The following is a 26,277-nucleotide window of genomic DNA, read 5'->3' as shown; positions in this document are numbered from 1 at the left end:
ATTGTTCTGGGATTTTAATCTGTTCTTTTGCCTTTCCTGGGAATTACATGACTCTGGGTGTGTGTATTCTGATATATTAAGCATCTGTTCTGGCACAGCAGATGGCAAATGCTAAGCTGCTCAAACCCCAAAAGGAAACTTGAAATAAATGCCACACCGGTTTCGCAATTTGTATAAATTTTGAGATGCTTGCCTTGAATTCAGCAGTAATAAAACCACCCAGTCTTATAGGCTTCTTACAAAACTAAATTAAACCTTTACTAATAGAGGAAATGATTTTAAGTACACCCATAAATCTACAAATTACTACTATGATAACTTCTAAATCCCCTAATCAATCTAACTCCCAGTTACACTTTTGTTGAGGCAACAGTAAGACACATAGATTTTAAAAGACTCAGGCAAAGAAACACGAAACCCTGAACAATCCAATTCAAAGTTTTCTTATCTTCAGCTCTTTGTAGACAACAGCTTAAGGCTCAGATGCTGGAGGCTTTTCATACTTGTTAGACCTTAGAATGCATCCCCTTAAACACAGCCTTCTCTCCTTTATACAAATTTTCCCTTTGAATGCAGATTCCCATTGTTTCACTATGTCTTTGGGCTTTACCTGTTTAGTAATAAGCATCTCTCATGGTGTCAGTTCTACCAGTAATTTTTGGGAAAAAATAAACACACTGATTCTTAACTTTTCTTGGCTAGGTGAAACATTTTACACCCCCCCCACCCCACTCCCACCCCGCACCACCCCCCCCACCCCCCCACCCCCCAAGCTTTGAATTCAAGCTAGTCTGATTTACTTAAAATGCAAATGTTCCCTTTATACCTTACATTCTAAAACTTCCCCTATGTTTACCTACTTAACATTTCAAACCTAGCTTATCTTCTGATACATCACAGCTTTCAGACCAGTTGCCTTTAATTCAAGTAAGTCACACACACTCACACCTCACTACTACTCTACAATAAATTCCAGTAACATTATGAAAATTATTATATCTTTCTGACAGCATCACAACTGTATATGGGATCGGTTGGATAGACCACCAGGTCCTTCATTATATGCCATTTTCATATGGTCACATAAACCTCTTTCATGGGTTTACATTCAAAAAACGATGCTCCTATGGGCCATCTTGCAAGAATCTGAAATTTAGCTGTCTAATTGATCTGTATTCTCTATGATATGAAATGACCAAGTTCAGTAGGAAGACAGACACACAAGCCTTGACTAATTCCACTTTCAAACTTGCTGTCAGGAGTTGCACGACGACATACTAACATGAATCTCCTTTCAATTTTATCTCTCTCTGGGGAAGTGACTTGTACCTCTCTCCAGTGGCATTGCTGAGATTAGAAATGCTGTGAGAAGAACAGGCAAGAGTCTTCTCAATAAGGTTCACATTTCAACATGTGATATATTGGTATTCTCTTTTTTGGATGATACAGCAAGTGATAAGGAATTCGAGAATGGGGGAGTGTTGGTCATGAATGAGCCCTGCACTACTCATCCATCATTAGATGTCAAAACTCAACATGCACTAAATCTGAGTGAAGACAATTCACCCTCATAAGGACCTAAAGTAGGCTTGCATAGTTTTTCTTTCATAAAAACATTCGTGAAACTCCAGACAGCAAGTTTGAAAGTGGAATTAGTTGAGACCTGTGAGTCTGTCTACCTACTGGGCTTGGACATTTCATATCATAGAAAATACAGATCAATTGAACAGCTAGATTGCATATTTTTGCAAAGCGGCCCATAGGAACATCCTTTGTAACATATACTCATGAAAAAGGTTTACGTGACCATACGAAAATGGCACATAACAAAGGACCTAGTGGTCTATCCAACCCATCCCATATACAGTTGTGATGCTTAATGCATCAGAATAAATATACTCCCCACACATCCAGGGTCATGTAATCCCCAGGAAAGGCAAAAGAACAGCTTAAAACCCAGAACAATTTAGGAAAGAAAATGGAAAATTCCTCTTCAACCCCTTAAGGTATCGGGTACAAAAGCAAGGAAGTTATGCTGAATCTTTATAAAACACTAGTTTGGCCTCAGCTGGAGTATTGTTCTATTCTGGGCGCTGCACTATAGAGAGAGTGCAGAGAAGATTCACAAAAATGGTTCCAGAGGTGAGAGACTTCAGTTCTTACATTTTTTGGTGAGCAGTGGAAAGAAAAACCACAAAGGAAAAAAGGATATAAAAACCTTAACAGGATATTGTAGAACGTGCTGAAAAGGGAAAGGTCATAAGTTAATGTAAAATGGTATTAAAGCAACAGACCTCGACAGATTTCTGCACAATGTTGTAATTGCTAACTATGGCCTATAAAGGAGATTAAATAAAGTACATTGTGTATTATTACCGTTTAAGATAATACCAGAAAACTGGAGACAGACAATTGCAAGAAAGTTTACAATATTATGACAAAATTGAGGTCAGACATGTCACAGTGACACATAATTCCTGACGTTTTGAATTGGATCAAAGGTCTGAAACATCTCTGTTGGTATGTAAATTGCAATAAAGTGAATGGGAGTTTCAGCCAAATGTCATTGTATTACATTGTGGTATTTTCTTCGTAGTTTTATGAAACTATTTTGCTCGGACACAAGTTTGAAATTGAAAATTAGATTTTAAGCTTTAAAGCCAGTGAGTTTTATCTTTTATGCAAGTGGCATTGATACATTTGTAGCTTTTTACCTGAGATGTATCCATTAGTCATATGTCTAGAACAAATGCATCATATTTATAGCAAGAGTGTAAAGCTCTCCTCCAATCTGATGATTTGCTTTCAGCAGACCTACACTTGAGTCCAGAATAGTGAGCATGGGCTGGATTATCATGGAGTTGGGGAAGCTCCTTGGAGGTGTGACAATGGCGGCTGGGACCTGATTCCGGGTTGCCCGACCCCATTCCTGAGGTTTCCAATTTTCACCAATGAAGGGTAAGGGTGCAGGCTGTTGTGGATTGCCAGCCTGACCTGGCCGGCTCCATAGCGGAGATAGGCATGTCCTAGCCCTCCGCAATTTTCATGGAGATGGGCCAGATTTTTAAAGGACTCATGCTTCATGCGCACCATAGTCTGGATGAGGGAACCTTTTGAGAGGCAAGTTGAAATGGTTTTACCCATACCCCTCATGCCAAGCTATGCCCCCCCTCACCCATCCCCTGTGTCCCTCATGTGCTCCATGCCAAGCTATGGCACATCCATGCCCATTCACCTACTATACACTCTGTATAGAACAAATGAACCCTATAATGTGTTAAAAAAAAGTTTCACAAAATGTCAGTCATTCATAACTTTCCACTGTCCTAAAAAGCACCTTTCACTGCAGCCCATTAGAAGTGCCAATCATCCAGATACTTTAAAGTATCAATAGCAGAAAGTGCAAGCGCTTGAAGCCTCTTTATATTGTGTAAATAAACATTGGCAATTGACAGAATAGATCATAGAGCAAGAGCTGTGAATCAAGCAATATTTTCCCTGGGGTGCAGCTGTTTCAATGCCAAGAATGCATAATAATACTTGACTGAGAGCCCAGATATCCATTACACTTTTGAAACAGCTGTGCCCCAGGGAAAACATTACTTGGTTGACAGCTCTTGTTCTCTGATCTATTCTGTCAATTTTACAATGTTTACCTACAAAAGATAAAGAGGTTAAGTGCTGCCAGTTTCAGCTATTGATGATTTGAAGCGTCTGGTTGATTGATACCTTTGTTGGGCTGTAGTGAAAATAGTTTTTTTTTAACAAAGTGGAAAGTTACGAATGAATGATAGGTTTTTTTCAAGTTTTTTTTTAAACACATCCTATTGGCACTATAGGGTTAATTGGTTCTATACGGAGTTTATGGTGGGTGAATGGGTAAAGAAGTGCTATCGCTTGGCATGGAGGGTGTAAGGGGCCATGGGGGGGGGGAATGGAGAGGCATAGCTTGGCATTAAGGGCATGAGGTGGCATGGGGAGTGTGTGTGGGGTAAGCATGTGTGAGGGATGAGGGTTAGAGGCCCTTACTGTTTTTATTATAGGTGGGACAAAGTTCCAGAGCACCGAGATAGGCCTCTTAAAGACCCCAACTCGACACCAGGCAGCCCCTGTGGCTGCCTTCGAGCTTTTCCGGGGATGTTGGACCCAACTCCTATTAGCACCCAACCTCTGAAAGTGAAAACTCCATCTTTACCTGCACTTTCTCCTGAGGCAAGTACACCAAGCCAGGAAATTTCCTGACCCCCACTACCCACCTCAAATATGTAAATCCATCCAACCACACATCACCACCAGTGTATTTCCATAAAATCTTATTCTGAGTTACACTGTTGACTTTTTGAAAATAAATTAGTGATAAAATCACAATAAAAAAACATTGTGATGACAGCAAACATTTTTCGGTCATATCTGCTCAAGGCCAAAATCCATGTGAAATGTTAAGAGTTAAACCCCCGTTACTCAATAGGAACCAATGTCCTTTTTTTAAAACTAGCATTATGTGACAATTGTAAAGGACTGTCGAAACATCAATATCTCCTCTAAATAAAATACTGTCTTTGAACACTGTTGCCTCTGAGTCGCAAAGTTCTGAGTTCAAGCCCCACTCCAGAGGCTTAAGCAGATAATCTAAGCTGATGCTTCAGTGCTGTGCTGAGGGAATAGTACTACACTATTTGAGGTATTGTCTTTCTTACGAGGTGTTACGCTGAGATCCTACCTCCCCCCGAAGTGGATGTTAAAATTCCCATAGCATTCTTTGAAGAAAATCAGGTGGATTCCCCCAGTGTCCTGCCCAATATTTACCCCTCAACGAACATCATTGGCAGGGAGTACTTTGGGATATTCTGCGTCCATGAAAGGGCACTATATAAATGCCAACCCTTTCCCTTTTTGCTTTTCAATCCTAATGGCATTAAAAAACAGTGGAAAGGAAGCTGCTCAGATTTAAAGAAAAATATTTAATCAATGCAACTAATTGACGCATTCTAGGAAATAAGGTACCCTATGCATGTTCAAACAATTCAATCAAAATTCACCTCTTCACCAGGGCAAAAAGATCAAGGTTCAAGCCCAAGTTTTTAGGAGTGGCTTGTGCCTTCAAGTAAAACTTTAATGAAAACATTAAATGACAATGAATGCATTTAATCATATCATCGTGGAATATATATTGCCTCGAATTGTCACTTTGACTGAGCTGAATTTGGCTATTAGAAATAATAGTTATTGAGAAAGAATGGTGAATATAAAACTTAACAAATGTTTCAGGAACTATCTTGAGCAGTGTGTGTAGGAAAAAGATAATACAGCAACACCCAGTGGCCACATTGTACAGTTACAGAATTGGTTTCTCAAAAATGTGGCAATAGGAATTTATAACGGGAAAATTTGAAAACTGAAATGAAAAGAATGATCAAATGAAGTAATTTTTTTAAAAAATGAATACAAGAGTTGCATATTGCAGATGCAAGATTTTTAAGCAGTTAGGCACAGAGAAAAGAAGAAAAGAGGAAGAAGAGGAGATTAAAGAAAAACAGCATCATAAAGACAAGAGAGAGACAGTTTAAGAGAGAGGAACCATGTTCTTTGCCTTAGCATGTGTCTAGGACCAAAAGACTGAAAGTTCTTCATCTAAAGATAAGAAAAGGATAGAATTGAAAAAAACAATAATGTGTCTAGTGCTAGAGGAGGTCACAGCATTAGAATGGGAAATGCCCTTATACTTGTAGACTAGAACAAAGATTTTGAATTCAATATATTGTGGATTTGGGAGTTAATGGTGGTTGACAAGGGGAGTGGTGATGGAAGGGCAAGAGTTAGTGTAGTATAGGATGGGTTAGAGTCTATTTTTGATGAACCTCAGGGAAACTGTGAGTACAGGTTGCATCCATTAGGCTTAATTTTCTATATTTAAGGAAATGTAAGGGGTGATCTAATTGAGATATTTAAGACTATTAAGGAAAATAATAGTGCCTTAGTAGTGTTCTAGGTCCAACCATCTTCAGCTGCTTCAGCAATGACCTTCCTTCCATCATAAAGTCAGAAGTGGGGATGTTCGCTGATGATTGCACAATGTTCACCACCATTCATAACTTAATATTGGAAGTCTTGCTAAAACTATACAAGACACTAGTCAGACCACATCTCGAATACCATGAATGGTTTTGGTCCACTTATCTAAGGAAAGATATACTGGCATTGGAGGCAGCCCAGAGAAGGTTCACTAGGTTGATTCTGGGTATGGGGGGATTTTCTTATGAGGAGAGGTTGAGTAGGTTGGGCCTGTACTCATTGGAGTTTAGAAGAATGAGAGGCAACCTTATTGAAACATATAACATTCTTAGAGGGCTTGACAGGGTAGATGCTAAGAGGTTGTTTCCCCTTGTGGGAGAGTCTAGGGCCAGAGGGCTTAATCTCAGAGTAAGGGGGCACCCATTTAAGGCAGAGATTAGGAGGAATTTCTTCTCTCAGAGAGTAATGAATCTGTGGAACTCTACCGCAGAGGGTTGTGGAGGCTGGGTTGTTAAGTATATTCAAGGCTGAGATAGACACATTTTTAGTCAGTAAGGGAAACAAGGGTTATGGGGAAAAGGCACAAAAGTGGAGTTGAGGATTATCAGATCAGCCATGTTCTCATTGAATGGCGGAGCGGACTCGATGGACTGAATGGCCTACTTCTGCTCCCACATCTTATGGTCCTCAGATACTGAAGCAGTCCTTGTCCAAATGCAGCAGGACCTGGACAATATCCAGGCTTGGGCTGACAAGTGGCAAGTAACATTCATGCCACACAAGTGCCAAGCAATGACCATCTCCAACAAGATAGAATCTAACCATCACCTCTTGACATTCAAAGGTATTACCATCACTGAACCTCCACTATCAACATCCTGGGAGTTACCATTGACCAGAAACTGAACTGGACTAGCCATATAAATACTGTGGTTACAAGGGCAGGTCAGAGGCTAGGAATCCTGCATCAAATAACTCCCCAAAACCTGTCCACCATCTACAAGGCACAAGTCAGGAGTGTGATGGAATACTCACCACTTGCCCGGATGAGTTCAGCTCCAACAATGAAGAAGCTTGACACTATCCAGGACAAGGCAGCCTGCTTGATTGACACTCCATCCACAAATATTCACTCCCTCCACCACCGACACATAGTGGCAGCAGTGTGTACCATCTACAAGATGCACTGCAGGAATACACCAAGGCTCTTTAGACAGCACCTTCCAAACACATGACCACTAACATCTAGAAGGACAAGGGCAGCAGATACATGGGAACACCACCACCTGGAAGTTCCCCTCTAAGTCGCCCACCATCCTGACTTGGAAACATATCGTCATTCCTTCACTGTTACTGAGTCAAAATCCTGGAACTCCATCCCTAAAAGCAGCATGAGTGTATCTACACCCACAGGTTCAAGAAAAGGCAGCTCACCACCTTCACAAGGGCAATTAGGGATGGGCAATAAATGCTGGCCTAGCCAGTGAAGCGCACATCGAATGACTGAATAAAAAAACATAGGATTAGGTCAGAAATATTTATTCTGGTGATGCAGTTCAAATTAAGAGGATTTAGCCTTAAAATGAGAACAAGATCATTCAGGGTACACTTCTTCACACAAAGTGTAGTGGAAATCTGGAGCTCTCTCCTCCAAAAAGCTCCTGAAGCTATGGTCAATTGAAAATTTCAATACTTAGATTGACAAATTTTTGTTCGGTAAGGGTGTTAGGTGGAGTAAAGATATAGATCAGCCGCAACCCAATTGAATAGTGTAAACTGGCTCACGGGGCTAAATGGCCTCCGCCTGATTCTATCTTCCTTTTTTATCGGAGTATGGGAGATACCAGGCAATGTTTTCCATTCTGGATCGGGACCCCCAAGGTCGGGGTCAAATACAGATCCTGACACGTCGCCATTTTGGCGACAGTCACCCAACATCAATTCTGCCTGGATTGGGCAATTAGTGGCCACAGGATGTGCTCGCCATTCACTTAAGGATGCCTGACTTGCTGTTGCGGCTGGAGAGCCAATGGGAGGCCCTCCAGCACAGAAGGAGCTGCAGCCTGCCATTGCAGGTTCGAACATAAAAATTAGGAGCAGCACTGGGCTATTCGACTCCTCGAGCCTGTTCCACCATTCAATAAGATCATGGCTGTTCTGATTGTGACCTCAACACCACTTTCCTGCATATCCCCAATACCCTTTGGCTTCTTTGTTAACCAAGAATCTATCTACCTCTGCCTTAAAAATATTAAATGACCCTGCCTTGACTGCTCTTAAATGGGACCCATTTTTTTTAAATTCTTCATGGGATGAGGGCTGTCCTGGCTCGGCCAGCATTTATTGCTCATCACTAATTCCCCTTGAGAAGTTGCTTGTAAGCTGCCTTTTCAGAAACATGTGGTGTACGTACACCCACAGTGCTGTTAGGGAGGGAGCTCCAAGATTTTGACCCAGTGACAGTGAAGGAATGGTGATATATTTCCAAGTCAGGGTGGTGAGTGACTTGAAGGGGAACTTCATGGTGGTGGTGTTCCCATCTATCTGCTGGCCTTGTCCTCCTAGATGGTAGTGGTTGTGGGTTTGGGAGGTGCTGTCTAAGGAGCCTTGGAGAGTTTCTGCAGTGCATCTTGTATATGGCACACACTGCTGCCACTGTGCGTTCATTTTGGAGGGAGTGAATGTTTGTGGATGTGGTGCCAATGAAGTGGGCTGCATTGTCCTGGATGGTGTCAAGCTTCTTGAGTATTGTGGGAGCTGCACTCATCCAGGCAAGTGGAGAGTATTCCATCACACTCCTGACTTGTGCCTTTTAGATGGTGGGCAGGCTTTGGGGAGTCAGGAGGTGAGTTACTCATCGCAGGATTCCTAGCCTCTGACCTGCCTTATTTATATGGCTAGTCCAGTTAAGTTTCTGAACAATGGTAACCGCCAAAATGTTGATAGTGAGGGGTTCAGTGATGGTAATGCCATTGAACATCAGAAGCAATTCTGTCTTGTTGGAGGTGGTCATTGCCTGGCCATTTTAAGCTGTGTCCCCTAGTTCTAGTTTCTCCCACAAGGGGAAACATCCTCAGCCTCCACTCTATCAATTCCCCTCAGAATCTTATTCATCCTAAAAAGATCACCTCTCGTTCTTCGAAACTCCAATGGATACAGGCCCAACATGTCCAACCTTTCCTCATAAGATAACCCCCCAATCCCAGGAAACAGCTGAGTGAGCCTTCTCTGAACTGATTCTATCATAATAATTTCCTTTCTTAAATAAAGAGACCTAAACTCTACACAGGTAAGACAGGCCGCCTCCATCTTGGGATGCACTCTCCTCTCAGCACTTTTAAAACATTTGAAAAAGAAATGGCCATAGTTGCTGAGGGAGAACCCCTCCACAAGGGTGACCTCTGGCCAAGGGGGAGGAAGGGGCCCCAAAGGCTTCCTGGAGCACTGATACCCTGGTCTGCCAGCTTCAGACAGCTGCTGTGTTCTTAACGCCATAAGTCAGGTGGAGGATGCTGTCAGCCACCTCGAAAATTCCAGTCAGCCTCAGATCAATGGCCTTAATTACCTTAAGCCATCCACTACTTCTGAGCAGGGACCAATTCTACCTCCCATCTGGCCTTCCCAAAAGTGATCTTGGACAGGGTGATGCTAGCATGCCAGCCAGCGGCATGAAATTACACGCCTGCGCACCTCAGTTCCCACACCCCATATTGGGGCCAAAATCCTGCCAATTAATCCTGGAGTCCACAAAGAAAGGAATAAAAAGTTCATTGCTGATATGGGTGAATTAAGTTGGATGGTGAGAAATTTTGAAGAGGTCACACAGGGCATCATGCTGAAAGTTTGGGTAGATTTTGAAGCTAAGCATCAAGCATGGCACCATGGTTACAGACCATCAGATGCACTGTCTGAGAAAGGGGACAAAATTGTATTTCACGGAACGACAGTTTTAGCAACAGATACTTTAACCAAAAAAAAAACAGTTTTGGTCTTAAGTTGATGGTTCTGGCTCATCTAGGCTTTGAAACCAGTCGCCAGGCAATGAGATTGTCAAGGGAGCGGCAGGGAGATCGATCTGGGTTAAAAACAAAAAAACTGCAGATGCTGGAAATCCAAAACAAAAACAGAATTACCTGGAAAAACTCAGCAGGTCTGGCAGCATCGGCGGAGAAGAAAAGAATTGACGTTTCGAGTCCTCATGACCCTTCAATAGAACTTGAGTTCGAGTCCAAGAAAGAGTTGAAATATAAGCTGGTTTAAGGTGTGGGGGTGGCGGGTGGGGGGGGGGGGGGGGGGGGGGGGGGGGGGGGGGTGGGGGGGGCGAGAGAGAGAGAGAGAGAAGAGAGAAAAGATGTCAACAACAATAAAACACATAGGTGTTAAAGTTGCTGATATTATCTAAACGAATGTGCTAATTAAGAATGGATGGTAGGGCACTCAAGGTATAGCTCCAGTGGGGGTGGGGGGAGCGTAAAAGATTTTAAGATATTTAAAAATAATGGAAATAGGTGGGAAAAGAAAAATCTATATAATTTATTGGAAAAAAAAGGAAGGGGGAAACAGAAAGGGGGTGGGGATGGGGTGGGGGGAGCTCACGACCTAAAGTTGTTGAATTCAATATTCAGTCCGGAAGGCTGTAAAGTGCCAAGTCGGAAGATGAGGTGTTGTTCCTCCAGTTTGCGTTAGGCTTCACTGGAACAATGCAGCAAGCCAAGGACAGACATGTGGGCAAGAGAGCAGGGTGGAGTGTTAAAATGGCAAGCGACAGGGAGGTTTGGGTCATTCTTGCGGACAGACTGCAGGTGTTCTGCAAAGTGGTCGCCCAGTTTACGTTTGGTCTCTCCAATGCAGAGGAGACCACATTGGGAACAACGAATGCAGTAGACTAAGTTGGGGGAAATGCAAGTGAAATGCTGCTTCACTTGAAAGGAGTGTTTGAGCCCTTGGACGGTGAGGAGAGAGGAAGGGAAGGGGCAGGTGTTGCAACTTTTGCGTGGGCATGGGGTGGTGCCATAGGAGGGGGTTGAGGAGGAGGGGGTGATGGAGGAGGGGACCAGGGTGTCCCGGAGGGAGCGATCCGTACGGAATGCCGATGGGGGGGGTGAAGGGAAGATGTGTTTGGTGGTGGCATCATGCTGAAGTTGGCGGAAATGGCGGAGGATGATCCTTTGAATGCGGAGGCTGGTGGGGTGATAAGTGAGGACAAGGGGGATCCTATCATGTTTCTGGGAGAGAGGAGAAGGCATGAGGGCGGATGCGCGGGAGATGGGCCAGACACTGTTGAGGGCCCTGTCAACGACCGTGGGTGGAAAACCTCGGTTAAGGAAGAAGGAGGACATGTCAGAGGAACTGTTTTTGAAGGTGGCATCATCGGAACAGATGCGATGGAGGCGAAGGAACTGAGAGAATGGAATGGAGTCCTTACAGGAAGTGGGGTGTGAGGAGCTGTAGTCGAGGTAGCTGTGGGAGTCGGTGGGTTTGTAATGGATATTGGTGGACAGTCTATCACCAGAGATTGAGACAGAGAGGTCAAGGAAGGGAAGGGAAGTGTCAGAGATGGACCACGTGAAAATGATGGAGGGGTGGAGATTGGAAGCAAAATTAATAAATTTTTCCAAGTCCCGACGAGAGCATGAAGCGGCACCGAAGTAATCATCGATGTACCGGAGAAAGAGTTGTGGAAGGGGGCCGGAGTAGGACTGGAACAAGGAATGTTCAACATACCCCATAAAGAGACAGGCATAGCGGGGGCCCATGCGGGTACCCATAGCCACACCTTTTGTTTGGAGGAAGTGAGAGGACTTGAAGGAGAAATTGTTCAGTGTGAGAACAAGTTCAGCCAGACGGAGGAGAGTAGTGGTGGATGGGGATTGTTCGGGCTTCTGTTCGAGGAAGAAGCTAAGGGCCCTCAGACCATCCTGGTGGGGGATGGAGGTGTAGAGGGATTGGACGTCCATGGTGAAGAGGAAGCGGTTGGGGCCAGGGAACTGGAAATTGTTGATGTGACGTAAGGTGTCAGAGGAATCACGGATGTAGGTGGGAAGGAACTGGACAGGGGGAGAGAGAAGGGAGTCAAGATAACGAGAAATGAGTTCTGTGGGGCAGGAGCAAGCTGAGACGATCGGTCTACCGGGGCAGTTCTGTTTGTGGATTTTGGGTAGGAGATAGAAGCGAGCCGTCCGAGGTTGGGCGACTATCAGGTTGGAAGCTGTGGGAGGAAGATCCCCAGAGGAGATGAGGTCAGTGACAGTCCTGGAAACAATGGCTTGATGTTCAGTGGTGGGGTCATGGTCCAGGGAGAGGTAGGAGGAAGTGTCTGCGAGTTGACGCTCAGCCTCCGCGAGGTAGAGGTCAGTGCGCCAGACAACAACAGCACCACCCTTGTCAGCAGGTCTGATGACAATGTCAGGGTTGGACCTGAGAGAATGGAGTGCAGTAAGTTCAGAGAGCGACAGGTTAGAATGGGTGAGAGGAGCAGAGAAATTGAGACGACTAATGTCGCGCCGACAGTTCTCAATGAAAAGATCAAGAGAAGGTAAGAATCCAGAGGGAGGGGTTCAGATGCAGGGAGAATATTGGAGATGGGTAAAAGGATCCGTTGAACTGGGAGAGGACTCCTGCCCAAAGAAGTGAGCCCGGAGACGAAGGCGGTGGAAGAAGAGTTCAGCATCATGCCGAGCCCGAAATTCACTGAGGTGAGGGCGTAAGGGTATGAAACGAAGTCCTTTGCTGAGCACTGAACATTCAGCATCGGAGAGGGGAAGGTCAGGGGGTATAGTGAATTCACGGCTGGGGTTGGGATTGGAAGATGGGGTGGGGACGGAGGGACGGGCAGGGGTGGAGGGTCCTAGATGGGTGTTGGTGTCGATGAGTTGTTGGAGCTTGCGTTCCTTAGCACTTGAGAGAAAGAGAAAAAGTTTCTTGTTGAGGCGTCAGATGAGCCGAAGAATAAAATGAAACTGGGGGGCACGCGCAGCTTTGAAAAAGGGTACGGCGGTGCTGCTGGAGGGAGAGGTCGAGTGTGTTCATATGGCGGCGCATGGCACTGAGTGCGGATTTCAGAATGGGACGGGAACAGCAGTCCGAGAAACGTTTTATGTCCCGGAGATACCTGTAATCCTGGGTGGGTTCGAAACATAAGGGGTGGAATTTCAGTTGAAATCCACGTGGGGTATGTCGGAGACAGAGACAGTCACTGAGAAAGGAGATATGGCTGTGAAAGCGGGTTTTAGTAAACACCTTGTCAAACACCAGGAGGGAAATGGAAAGCAATGAAGGTGAGCAAGGCAAAAGAGAGGAACGGAAATCTTGTCGCAGAAAAGAACAGAACTTCTTCAAGGAGGTAGGCATTTCTTGAAGAGCAGTGGCAGTCAATTAAACACAGAGATAAAAACAAAAAAACTGCGGTGGCTGGAAATCCAAAACAAAAACAGAATTATCTGGAAAAACTCAGCAGGTCTGGCAGCATCGGCGGAGAAGAAAAGAGTTGACGTTTCGAGTTCTCATGACCCTTCGACAGAACTTGAGTTCACGTCCAAGAAAGAGTTGAAATATAAGCTAGTCTAAGGTGTGTGGGGGGGGCGGAGAGAGAGAGGGAGAGAGAGAAGTGGAGGGGGGTGTGGTTGTAGGGACAAACAAGCAGTGATAGAAGCAGATCATCAAAAGATGTCAACAACAATAGAACACATAGGTGTTAAAGTTGGTGATATTATCTAAACGAATGTTCTAATTAAGAATGGATGGTAGGGCATTCAAGGTATAGCTCTAGTGGGGGTGGGGAGAGCATAAAAGATTTTAAGATATTTAAAAATAATGGAAATATTGTTAGAGGAAACATGCTGCTAATCGGGGCTGGGGTGGTACTGAAAATGCTGGAAACGCACAACAGTTGTGACGAAAGATTACAGCTGAAACTGTGAACCTCTTTTTGTTTTCAGACTCCCAACAACCTGCAGTGCATTTGCTGGCATTGTTTATATTTTTCTATAAATTTCAAAGGACAAAATACAATTCTAGTCCTCACTGTTTTAACAGACAGGGTATAACCATTGGACAATAAAATAGAGAAAAAAAAAACATTTTTTTATATGAGCCAAACATTTGTAAGAAATTTTAAAAAGAAAACATTTTGGTTCCAGGCTATATTTTAAATTAACAAAGAGAAATACTTGGCTTTTAAAGTGAAAATGTTAAGGCTTTCCTTCTCTGAAGCCCTAACCAAGCTTTCCTATCTGTTCATGGGAGCGCCGCATTCAACAACGCTCCAACATTAGTTGGCCATCTATAGTATCAGCAGCTTCTGGTTAAGTAATATGGAAACACATACCAGGAGGTTACATGTTGTAGGACAGCACAACAGTGGATGTGAGGTCCAAAATTTAACATTGCACACCTTTGCTTAACTTGGCATTTATATGTATGTCTTATCTGGTAAAGGTAGACTAAATGTGGGTAGTTGAGACGTGATCATTTCCACATAATACGAGCATTCTACAATGGTCCTAGTTCATTTTTAAAAAATGTATTCGGGAGGAGTCTGAGCATTCGAATATATTTCTGCCTTTCCGCATTTGGTCAGTTTGAAAGGTTTGTTATTTTCTCTCTGGCTGTGCTGGTGACTATGCTTGGAGAGGATTTTGGACAGTGAAGTTGTGACTGGGGGTTGCACATACCGTGAGTGAGCAGCGCTGCTGTGGGCTGTGCTGTCCGCCTCAGTGCTCCCTTTGTCCCGGACACCGCTGTACTTTACAAGCGCAGGGGGAGGGACATCTTCCTGCTCCTGCTGCTCGTCAAAGAATGAACCAGCCATCTACTTTCCCTGCGTTTCAACAGTTTACAATCCGTCCAAAAAATTAACCCAGATTAATTCTCAAGATTCGATTTCCCGACCTGCGAATTATAACACAGGAGAATTGCATCTGCGCTGGTTCTACACCCCTCATCTCTCTCTTCTTCCCCCCTTTCCTCATCTCTCTCTCCCCATCTGTCACCCTTCCCCACCTCTTTCTCTCCCTTCTTTCTCCATCTTTCTCTCGCCCCATCTCTTTTCCTCTGTCTCAATTTTCCCATCTCTCTCTCCCCCTTTTCTTTCTCTTCCCCATTTCTCTCACTTTCCCCATCTGTCTCTTGTCCCATCGTCCTCCCCATCTCTCTCACCTTATCCATTTTTCTCACATCCCTCTCCCTTTTCTCTCCATCTTTCTCTGACCCCATCTCTCTGTTCCCATGCCTCTCTATTTTTCCATTTCTCTATTCTCTCTTAATTTGCCCATCTCTCCGTCTTCCCTTTTTATCTCCCCATCCCCATCTCTTTCTCTCCCGATATCTCTCTCCCTTCTCCCTATCTTTCTCTCTTGCCCCATCTCATTTTCCCATCTCTCTCTCTGTTCCCATTTCTCTCTCTCTAATTTGCCCTTCTCTCTCTTCCCCCTTCTATCCCCATCTCTCTCTCTTTCCCATCTCTCTCTTTTCCATCTCGCTGTCTTCCATTCTCTCTCTGTCACGCTCAATCTCCTCCCTATCTCTCCCTCTCCCCGTCTCTCTTTCTCCCCGTTTCTGATTCTGCCTTCCCATTTCTCTCTCTCCATGTCTCTCTCTATCTTGTTTCACCCTCTCTCCTCATCTCTTTCTCCCATTCCCTCTCTTTCCCCTATCCCCATCAAATCTTCCACACCAATTGCTTACAGGAAGAATTGTTTGCAGTGTAGATGAGGTTTACTGTCTGAGTGCGGAGAGTAACATGTATGTAAAGAAGGGAGGTTGGGTTGAATGGTGAGAAGGTTTGGTGAAGAAGGGAGGAGAAAAATGCAGGGACAGAGGTATCGATTTTGGTGACTGTTGACACAATTGGTGGCGACCAGCAAGTGACAAAATTGAGGATTTGGGTAGTTTGCACAGATCGCTGATTGGTTAGGGAACTGAGGGGAGCGAGAGGTTGGTATTAAATGCAAGAGAACTGGGGGAATGAGCTCTGAGTGATAAGAAGAGATGCTGATAACGAAGGAGAGAAGATGAGGAAAGTAAAATCTACCAGGGTGGGAAATCTTGGGGATTAGGGGAATACGGTGCTGTAAGGCAGTGTTTACTTTCAGATTGGCACATCTTCAAGATCACAATACCAACAGTGTTGAGGTGGAAACATCGAACTTTAATGCAGCCACAAAAATGACAGTACAATGCAATGAAACACGATGGCTATGCGTACAAAGGAACGCAGGCACCCAGCCACCAGAGAGCGATAACATTTATCAACATGACCTCTTTCTTTCTCTCTCTCATCTGTACATCACATACCCATCTGGTGCTAACTATTGATGCCCAAAAAAAACAACCAAGATGAATACGTGTAAACAGTTTCATTGCATCCAAATGCACTCACAAGTGGACATATATGGCCAAAGTGTTATGATGTGGCAAACGATGTGTACCAGGTGGACCAAATCCATGAGGGGAACTTGGTTGAGCTACCACAACAGTTTTGCAATTTGTATTTATTATGAGATGCATGCTCTGACTTCAGAAGTAATAAATCCACCAAGATTTCTAGAGATTTAAAAAAAAAATAATTAGAATATTTATTAACAAAATAAAAGATTCCAAGCCCATACATAAGACTACAAATTGACCTGACGGAGATGATGTTGAGTCTCAATAACCATGTCGTTGGACAGGGGAACCTGAAAGTTGGTGAACTTGTCTCTCTGTGTCCATAATTCTCCAGCAGAAAGGCCTTGAAAATTAAGATGTGAGTTAGGTCATGCAATGGTGATGTACAGGGCTAAAGATGTGACTGGGCCTCCCTGTGGTTTGTGGCATTGGAGCTTATCCTCCAGTTCCCGTACTGCTTTTCTGCTACAGGGTTCTTGTTGGGGTTCCACAATCTCCTGAGCTCAATGACAATGCAATGTTTGTGAAGCAGCTTGTCAACTATCAGGGTGGAAACCCCAGGGGCAGGATCAGTCCACATAACAGCAAGGGTAAAATCCAATGGACTAAGCCCACAACTGGAGGAGAGCATCCCTCAAGATGTCATGCTGTTCATTGACAATGATGCAAGCAGCAGTGTAAGAAGTGATACACTCTCATACACCAAAATGGGTTGTCACTCACACTGGATAAGGGCAGCAGCAAATGAGTCACCAACCACCTCTGGAAGGCCACTCAAAGACTGGAGAATGACAGTGTTTGGGACGGTCTGGAAGACAGCACAATTATGGCAACTAGTTGTAACCAGTTCAATGGAGGCATCCATGTCAAGCACATAGAAATATCGGTGGGTGACGAACTTGAGCTGATAACATGACGAATGACCAAGATGTAGGTGGAGAGACATGATAAGGCCGTCCAGAACATCACAAGGAATGATAATACATTCCCTGGAGAGTTCAAGGAGCTCAGTGCACCGCATAATGCGAAAATCATCTTGTGCGATGGCAACAACCCAGAGGTAGCGTTTGACATTGTTAATGTTGGTTATATTCTTTGAAGAGTGGGTGCCTTGCAACACATGGGCATGCGTGCAACAAAGGAGGAAACATTGAGATGGGATAGCTAACCGTACTGGCCTACTAGTAAAAAGGAGTCTTATAAAGCCTGGTATAATGTCAAGAATGGACACCTGCTGAACAATGGAATCTGGGGTCTGTTGTGTGAAGGAACAGACTTGTCATGTGGGGTCCTCACAGTCAGGTGCATTTGAGCTTGCAAAATCTAAAGGGATGCTCACAAATCCAATTAGGTGTCTGACAGAGGTGTGGTAGTGACTGATTGTGGAAAGAAAGTTAGTGACACGACAACTAGGAGGAAATTCTCTCATGCACAGCTTCTTAGAGGCCTGCACACAAGGATTGCTGTTAGTGAGCACACAAGAATGATGAATGGACTTTACAATATATGGGCTGAAGTGCTTGATAGAAGTTACGATGGTTAGAGCTTCAAGTTCACAAAGCAACCAGGCGATTTGATGACCATGCAGTTTGGCACTGAAAAAAAACCAGAAAGCCTGAGTCTACTGCCATAGGTCACATACAGGGTTGGACGTGATGCCATGCTTCTTAACAGAACCATTTGTGACAACCCAGAATTGATCGCCTGTCCGGGGAAGGATTAAGTTTTTAGTGGATGAGAAAGCAGATTGTGCCAACTGAAAGCTTGTGCACAAACCATCTGTCCATTCGATCCTTTTTTTAGACCGACGACCGGTGGTAACAGCATCCGAGGAGCTGTGTAAGAGGCATACTGAGGCAGGACTCTTGAAAGCAGGCTCCAATGAACGATCTCATACCAGAAAAATGGAGAGCAGGTAGAGCGGGTGGCTATGCAGTGTGGGCTATCCTGTAAGGTGCACTGAGACCAAATCCATCCCAGAATAGTGGTTGTATTCAGGCAGATGACAGTTTTAGGGTCAGATAGGCACAGGTCACATTGCGACAGAGCATGCAGAAAATGTTTCCATTTTTGAGCAAGCTTTTCAGGACTATTACCACCACAGTAGAGGTCATCTGCAAGTTTGACAACTATACCCTCCACTAGAAGATCACCCAGGACATGCATGTCAATTGCTCAAAGGCAGTTTCAGACATAGGCATGCCCATGGCAGAGCGAGCGTATACACAAACACTTTTGTAGGTTGTGACCACTCTATAGTACTTCATGTAAGATCACGCTAATAGAATCTGATAAAAGGCATTGGTTGAATCTGTTCCAATGCTGTGCTTCCACTGAGCAACCTTTTGTAAAGTTGAGTCAACATCTGGCATGAGTGAAGGTTGCAGCTCACTGTGATGCCCAACATTGGTGAATGCTGTGGCAAGTTGAAAACCTCCATTTGAAAAATGATGGGTTAAGGTACTCCACAGTGATCCCCACATCTTCACGAGAAATGATTGGGTAAGGTACTCCACAGTGATCCCCACATCTTCACGAGAAATGATTGGGTAAGGTACTCCACAGTGATCCCCACATCTTCACGAGAAATGATTGGGTAAGGTACTCCACAGTGATCCCCACATCTTCACGAGAAATGATTGGTTAAAGTACCCCACAGTGATCCCCAAATCTTCAGGCTGAGCAAAGATTCTATGGCTTTAAAGGTCATCAAATTTTCATTGCAGCTCAACACGTTTGTCTCTGGCATACTGAGGGAGGTGTCTTTTGTGTTGTGGAAGTTGTACAGGTCCCCCGTTGACACCAGCCTTGAAGGGTCTGGCCTTGCCATTGTAACCCAGGAATGCCGGATCGAAGACGTCTTCATACCCCTGTAGGAACGTGTAGAACTGAGAACATGTGCAGAGGTAGGATGTGATCAGGATCCAGAAGAACAAATTCTGAAATCAGCTGATAGTGCTTATGTTTGCATTGCTTGGTAAGTGGCTGGGCCTTATCGCCTGAGAAGGCTGAGAATCATGGTTGTTGGGAGTGAAGATCAGAAGTATCTGATCAAAACATTCATTGCAGGACAAGAGTTACGGTTCAAGGGAGAGGTTCGCAATATGAACCTTGTTAGCAAAACTAGTCCAGTTATGTGGTGGAGGCCAAGTGTTGGGTGACTTGCTACATTTTGGTACTGAAGGAAGACGACAGTTCAACTGCAAATGTATGGTCAGCAAGATTATCCGTTAGAGTCATCATGATTAAATCCTCTGGCCAGGTTGTTGTTGACCTTGAAGGGGCACAAAGTACATGGGCTGGAGGAAGGATGAGATCCATAAACATAGGTGGTGGAGTCACCAATTAGCACTCGGCATTTGGCTGTCAGATTGACACATCATTGGTTTCCATGAATGGAGTGCCTTCAAGTACCTCAACATCAAAATTCTTCATGACCAGGCCTTCAAAGGCAAAGTGGTGATGGTCTCTGGATAGAATGAAGTGTGTTTCACCAACCGCATGTAACAGTGACAAACCATCAGCCTGATGAGCTGATTGGAATGAACTCTTGAGTGGGACACTGAGTTTCATAGCTGTGGAAACACAGATCTTGTTGCCAGTGGCTCCACTGTCAATGGTCACCTGAATAGCATGGGTGCTAGAAGACTGTCTAAGTAGGGTGACTGATGAATCTGTACACAGAGTGTGGCTGTATTTCCAATGAGACGTCAACAGGTTCCACAACCCCTTTGCCTAAAAGAGCATCTGTGATCCTATAATCATCATCATCTAGGATAACAGCTATTTTATGAGCCTTAGCCACATATTGGTGGTCTTGGCCTAATCTGGCAGAAAACTACATTTGCTGAGAAAATACTTATCTGGTCATCCTGCTTGCTTATACAATGGGCAAGATACCTATCATGTGTGTGAAGGAGGGGAGTTACAGAGTCTGGCCTTATTAGGTGAAGGTGAACTGGTCCAGCATACCTGGAAGGAGGAAGCAGCAGCACCGAGAGTCTTGGCATCAGCAAATGCATGAATCTCATCTAACAGCGAATCCAAGGCTTGGGAGATCTCTGCGTTGATGGATGCCAGGGTGCGTGACCTGAACTTGTTGCTGTACCTCTGCCTCACTAGATGTGGTAGAATGGGGTGAATGAGTTGTAATCAATGTAGCACTGCTATGTTTTCCAGTGAGAGTGACCTCCTCATCCTCATCAAAAGGTAGACTGTGATGACTGAGTCCACCTTTCTGCAAGAGGTCATTCTCAAAGATAGCCATCAGACATTGATATACATCCTCATGCCTCTCGCCTGATTGCAATCTGAAATCAGCTAGAACTAAGAGGTGGGCACCCATGCCTGGAAACCATAATGTAGATGGATAGTCTGCCATATCAAAGTGAGTTGCTGTAGATGCTTTAACTATGGAGTTGCATAATATAACAGGGTAGTAATTCGCTATCTGCCCTAGCATCAGATCCAATAAGTTCACTTTTTGTTGGGTGGTGAATCCTGGACATGCCCCTGCACCTCCTGTGTCTCTGATTCCACAGAGAGGGTTATTCTTTGTTCTATTCTCATAGGTGAAACCGTCAACAAAGAAGGGGGCAAAGTTAGGATCAAGCATCAAAGTGTAAGCTAGGTTCTGATGCCAGTACTCAAATGAATTGATTGTCTCGGCCTTTCCTAAGCAACCCTGATTTGGTGCCCAATGTGTGGCTGCCATAGTTTCAACTATTACAGTCCTGTAATATTGTGAATTAAACAGAGGTCAATATTGGTGTATGAGTGCCATCACATTGATATACATCCTCATTCCTCTCGCCTAACGGCAATCTAAAATCGGCTAGAACTAAAAGGTGGGCACTCATGGCCTGAAAACCATAATGTAGATGGATGGTCTGCCATATCGAAGTGAGTGGTGTAGATACTTTGGGGCATGAAACAGTTCAAATGCTGTCAGTGTGCTGCGTTTACTTTCAGAATGGCACATACAACAGTGCAGAGGTAGAAAAACCGAAGTTTAATGCAGCCACAAAAACAACAGTACAATAGAATTGTAACAAAGCTAAGACCTCACACTATATTTTTATAAAATATATATCTGTCATCATGGCTCATTTATAAAATTTTAAAAACTGGACAAAAACTTTAAAATGACTGAAACCATGGTTAACTGTGACTTTCAAACAAAAGGAACTTCCTGGAAGTTAAAGAAACTGACGCCTTGTTATCTCTGAAGAGACATGAACAACCCTGTGAGCTGCAGAAACCAGCTCCAAAGGGAATTATACAAAGCCCATCTACATTTCCTAAGCCAGGCCTGGCCAACGGTCCACTAGGACAAAGGACCCTGCAACCTCCTTTGAAATTCTTAATGGTTGAAACATTAACCATCTCAAGAATCCAGACTAAGGAATAAATATTCCTTCTCAAAGCCAAAGTGGAGAGGTATGAGTCACATGATCCCCCCCCCTCCCCCCCCCAAACCGCCCCTGCTTGGAGTAGCAGTTACACTGTCTCGCTGTACCGCCAATCAGTCTGCCATCTTCCATCTAGCAATCAGCAGTTCAGGGCAAGGCCTCAGTCCAGGTGAATGCCTGGCCCATATCTTCACTGTTTCTACTGGGACTTCTGAGCTTCTATACCGTCACCTACAAGATTAATTTATCTCTACGTGCCTGTCCCATCATGAAGGTCATCTCTACGGAAAGAGTGAATTATGCAGAATCAGTTTCCAGCCTGTGAAAGAATACACCATCGGACTTTGATTCTGGACTCTGGGCTCATGTGAAACAATAATTCTGATCTCTGTGGTCTTTTCCCTGTAAACCTTTTCTTTCTCTATCCCACCATTATTGTATGAATGAAAAGAGGCCACGTTGCTACCCTCCTCTCACAATTGAGTGTGTGCATATAAACTAACCATTTGAGTTCATCCTATGTCAAGTTTGCTGTGGGGTTATAAATAGAGAATTGGATCACATCAAAAATCAAGGGATTAGGAAATACATCACCATGATACATCATAAAGTGGGAAACCAAAAATCAAAAACATCTTTCTGTTTACGGATCGGTGGTGAGAGGAGAAATCAGGACTGTTTATATTAAACCTCTTCCTATCTGTAACAGAATGAAACAAGATGGCCACGCCTATGATGGTAACTGAGCTCCCAGTCGTTAGAGGGTGATAAGATATAATGGAGCTGGGCAGATTTGGGTTGGGTGATAATTACAGACCGTGTTCATAGTGATGGGGGTACTATTGGGAGGATTTGTGTGGAGTAATGGAACATGTGAATGGTGGGAGCCTAATTCTGCAGCCTGGGAATGCTGCGAAACAATGTTTCCTCTAAGCTGCATGGGTGCATGGCTGCACAGGAATGCAGAATGTACCATGCAGTAACAAACCAATTGTACACAACTATCATTTCCTTTAAGGCACATGCATGGATAGTTGTACATCAATATTAAAGGGACTGTTCAGTGCAATAAGCAGGTCCCTGTACAGCAAAGAGAAATTAGATGGAGCATCAGTGTGGAGGTTTTGTTTCTGGTAAGAGGGGAGAAGGGCAGTGGGCAGAGGATGATATTAGGATGGAGGAAAAGTGGAAGTATATTTGTTGAATTTAGGAAAATTGGATGTGGTTTGGTGGTACAGGGGGAGGGACAGTGAAATATGTTAGTATTCAGGGCCCAGGGTGTAGCATACAGTGTGCGATTTGGGGTGTAGGGAATGTAGGAGATATAGGAATGGTGGGAGAAGGCCCTGGTGTTCCACAGGAGTGGTGGGATTGGGGAGGAATGAGGGAGTGTGACATAGAATGGAGAAACAGGCCATTCAGCCCAACCTGTCTATGCTGGTATTAATGAGCTGAGTTATACCAGGCACCGGATTCCCTACACCCCCACCCCCGCCCAGCTAAAAAGATGGGGGCAGCCCAATTGGTCATTAGTGGACTGGAGTAAGTCCCACCTCAGAGAGCTGCTGGCCAATCAGAGAGCAGCAGTGTTCGAACATGCGGTGCTGGACCATTTTGATATGTTTGGGGGTTTTGCCAGCCTGGCCAACCCTGGTGAGGGGGGCCAGGGGGTGCAAGAAGCTGTGTGTTGAGAGGCCATGGTGGCAGAGCAACTGGTTGGTGGGAGGGGGGAAACCTTGGGGGGGCCCTCTGATGAGCACAGGGGGCCCCTTAAGAAGGGCCCCCCCCCCCATCCCTGCCGGCAGCCCATATAGGGAAACTAGCTGGGCTGGACACCTGTCATGGCCTTTCCTAAGGAGGATCTTAAGTGGATATTAATTGCTCACTTAAGGTCCTCAATTAGCCCACTGGTAGGTGGGCAGCCCAATGTCATCCCCACTACTGGTGTAATTGCTGTGGGGGCAGGGGCCGGATGGATAGTGGCAGACAGGCCGCCTGCTGGATTTAATGACATACCCACTGCCTTCAAAGCTGCCAGTGGGAGAGATTTAAATCCAGCCCTGTGTTCCACTTCAATTTACTCCCCATCTTCCTCTTCTCAATCTATGAGCCTGACCCTCTATTCCCATTTCATTCATATGCTTCTCTAGCTTCCCCTTAAATGCACTTATGCTATTCGCCTTAACTACTCCCTGAGACAGTGAGTTCTACATTCTCACCACTCGCTGATAAAGAAGTTTTATTCTGAATTCCCTATTTGATTTCTTGGTGGCTATCTTATGTTGATGGCCTCTAGTTTTCAAGTGAGAACACTCTCTCCATCAACTCTAGCAAAGCCTCTCCTTATTTTAAAGACCTCCATGAGGTCACCCCTCAAACTTTTCAGGGAGAAGAGAGTCACACTGTTCATCCTTTCCAGATAATTTAGCATTTCTAGTATTGTTTTTCGTTTTTAAAAAAAATGTGATTCCCAGCTTCTATGTAACATCATGAAACTACAGCAATTAGCTTAGCTTAATTATAATGTTCAGATAGTGCATAATCTACTGCTATTTGAAGTAGGCAGGAGAGCCTAGTTGGCACTTCACATGGTTTCCAGTCTGATATGTCATGGTGAAGGGTAATTGTTGGTCCCAGGCTGTACTTCAGGTACAGATTTCAATTCATTGGTGACTTGCTTTTGGGAATCACATTCCTGCAGTGATCACAGGATGAGTGTTGAAGTGATACACAAATTATAATAATGATCCTGGGTGACTTGGTGGACTATAGTGTTCAGGTCCTGGCTGTATCCAGTGTGTTCTTGTACTACTATCTGTACTGAGAATAGAAAGTACATTTGTGAGGGCATCTGTACAATGTGCTACTTTATAATGACCTTTGAAAGTAATGATGCAGAACACTGCAGAAAGGCAGGTTTTGGAAGCTAGGATAAAATTGGTGCTGTGTGTCTTCCTCCCACCTCCTTGGCACGAGTGTCTTCAGCCATTGAGTATCTTCCATTGAATGTCAGGAACTTCAATGTGTTACTATGCCCACCAGTACCACTGCAGGCCTTGTTGTTGTAGACCACTTATCTCTGCAAAAGGGATCTAAGCAGTCACTATTGGCTGTGGCCACTCTGTAAACATTGTGTACTGCTATACAAGCTTCATTGGACATGGCTGCCTGATGCAAATGTTAGATATTCTGTTTACAAAGTAAAAGGCACCAGCATCATTGTGAAATATATTACGTAGTTATATATGCGTTGCTACGGGGCTAAGTATGGCTACCAATGATAGATTTTAAAAAGTGCCCTCTCAGTGCAGAATCCACTCACTTGAAGTTCATATTAATGTATGATGGGTGCTGCCCACAGATTTCCAATCATCAAAATTTGCAGCCTGAGAGTGGATATTGACTGATACAGGGTTCATTAAACAGTGTGGTAACTGCTTACTACTTGGGCAATCTGAAAAGGAACATCAGTGCATGTGTTTGTGGGGAGATGGTGGTGTAGTGGTAATGTCACTGGGCTGGTAATGTAACAAGCCAGTCTCATGCTCTAGGGACATGTGTTCAAATCCTCCCATAGCAGCTGGTGGTGGAATTTAAATTCAATTTAAAAAAATCTGGAATATAAAGCTAGTCACAGTAATGGTGACCAGGAAACTGTCACTGACTGTCATAAAAAAACCCCATCTAGTTCACTAATAGCCCCTTTAAGGAAAGAAATCTACCGTCCTTACTCAGTCTGGTTTATTCATGATTCCAAATCTACGGCATGTGGCTGACTCGTAAGTGCCCTCTGAAATGGCCTAGCAAGCCACTCAGTTCAAGGGCAATTAAGCACAGGCAACATATACTGGCATTGCTGGTCCCATAAAAGAATAAGGAAGAAAAAAATAATGGCTCATAACTTCCTATCTCTGGGATTTAGTACCTGTGAGGTATCCTAAAGATGCATTGGGGACCCCCGTGGAGTCCCCATGTAAGAATTGCAAGGGAATTGCCCAGGAAGTTCAAACTTCCATTAGGTAATTACCCTGCACTGGGATACTCATTTAAATCGGAGACTTCAGATGGGTCCGACTGTCCTACCAGAATACCCAGGAGTTAAAAGTGGTTTTACTTCTTCTAACCTTTCCTGGATAACTATAATAATGACCTTCTTGATCCTCCTAACTACCCCCCTAACCGGCATCCTGCCCCAATTACCCTCCCAAACCCCCGACTATACCTCCTCCGCTCCCTGACTACCCTCCCACCCCGCTGACTAGCCCCCACTTCCCAACCAACAGACTACCTCCTGAACCGCTGAGTACTCCCCCACCCCCGACCACCCTCCCGATGCTTCCCGCCACCAATCACCAGACCCTCTCATCACTGATACCCACATCACCACGCCCTACACCTCCCCCCCCACCACCCCTGCCATCCTACCCATTAGCCTTACACACTTACCTTCTCCCCAGCTTGTCAAAGT

The 26,277-nt window shown here is 44.5% G+C and overlaps 1 protein-coding gene across 1 annotated transcript in view; it reads right to left on the bottom strand.

Annotated features, from left to right (window-relative positions):
- The window catches only part of plgrkt (plasminogen receptor, C-terminal lysine transmembrane protein), an 89,401-nt gene extending 74,608 nt beyond the window's left edge, over nucleotides 1-14,793 (bottom strand). Inside the window, exon 1 of the mRNA XM_041185633.1 lies at nucleotides 14,685-14,793. The gene's annotated coding sequence lies outside the window, so the exon portion shown is untranslated. The remainder of the gene's footprint in view (nucleotides 1-14,684) is intronic.
- Nucleotides 14,794-26,277: the final 11,484 nt, after the last annotated feature.

This window comes from Carcharodon carcharias, chromosome 4, assembly GCF_017639515.1.
Source record: "Carcharodon carcharias isolate sCarCar2 chromosome 4, sCarCar2.pri, whole genome shotgun sequence".
In the NCBI taxonomy this organism is placed as follows: Eukaryota; Metazoa; Chordata; class Chondrichthyes; order Lamniformes; family Lamnidae; genus Carcharodon; species Carcharodon carcharias.
The sequence above is the reverse complement of the archived record's forward strand: the minus strand, read 5'-3'. Positions and strand labels throughout refer to the sequence as shown.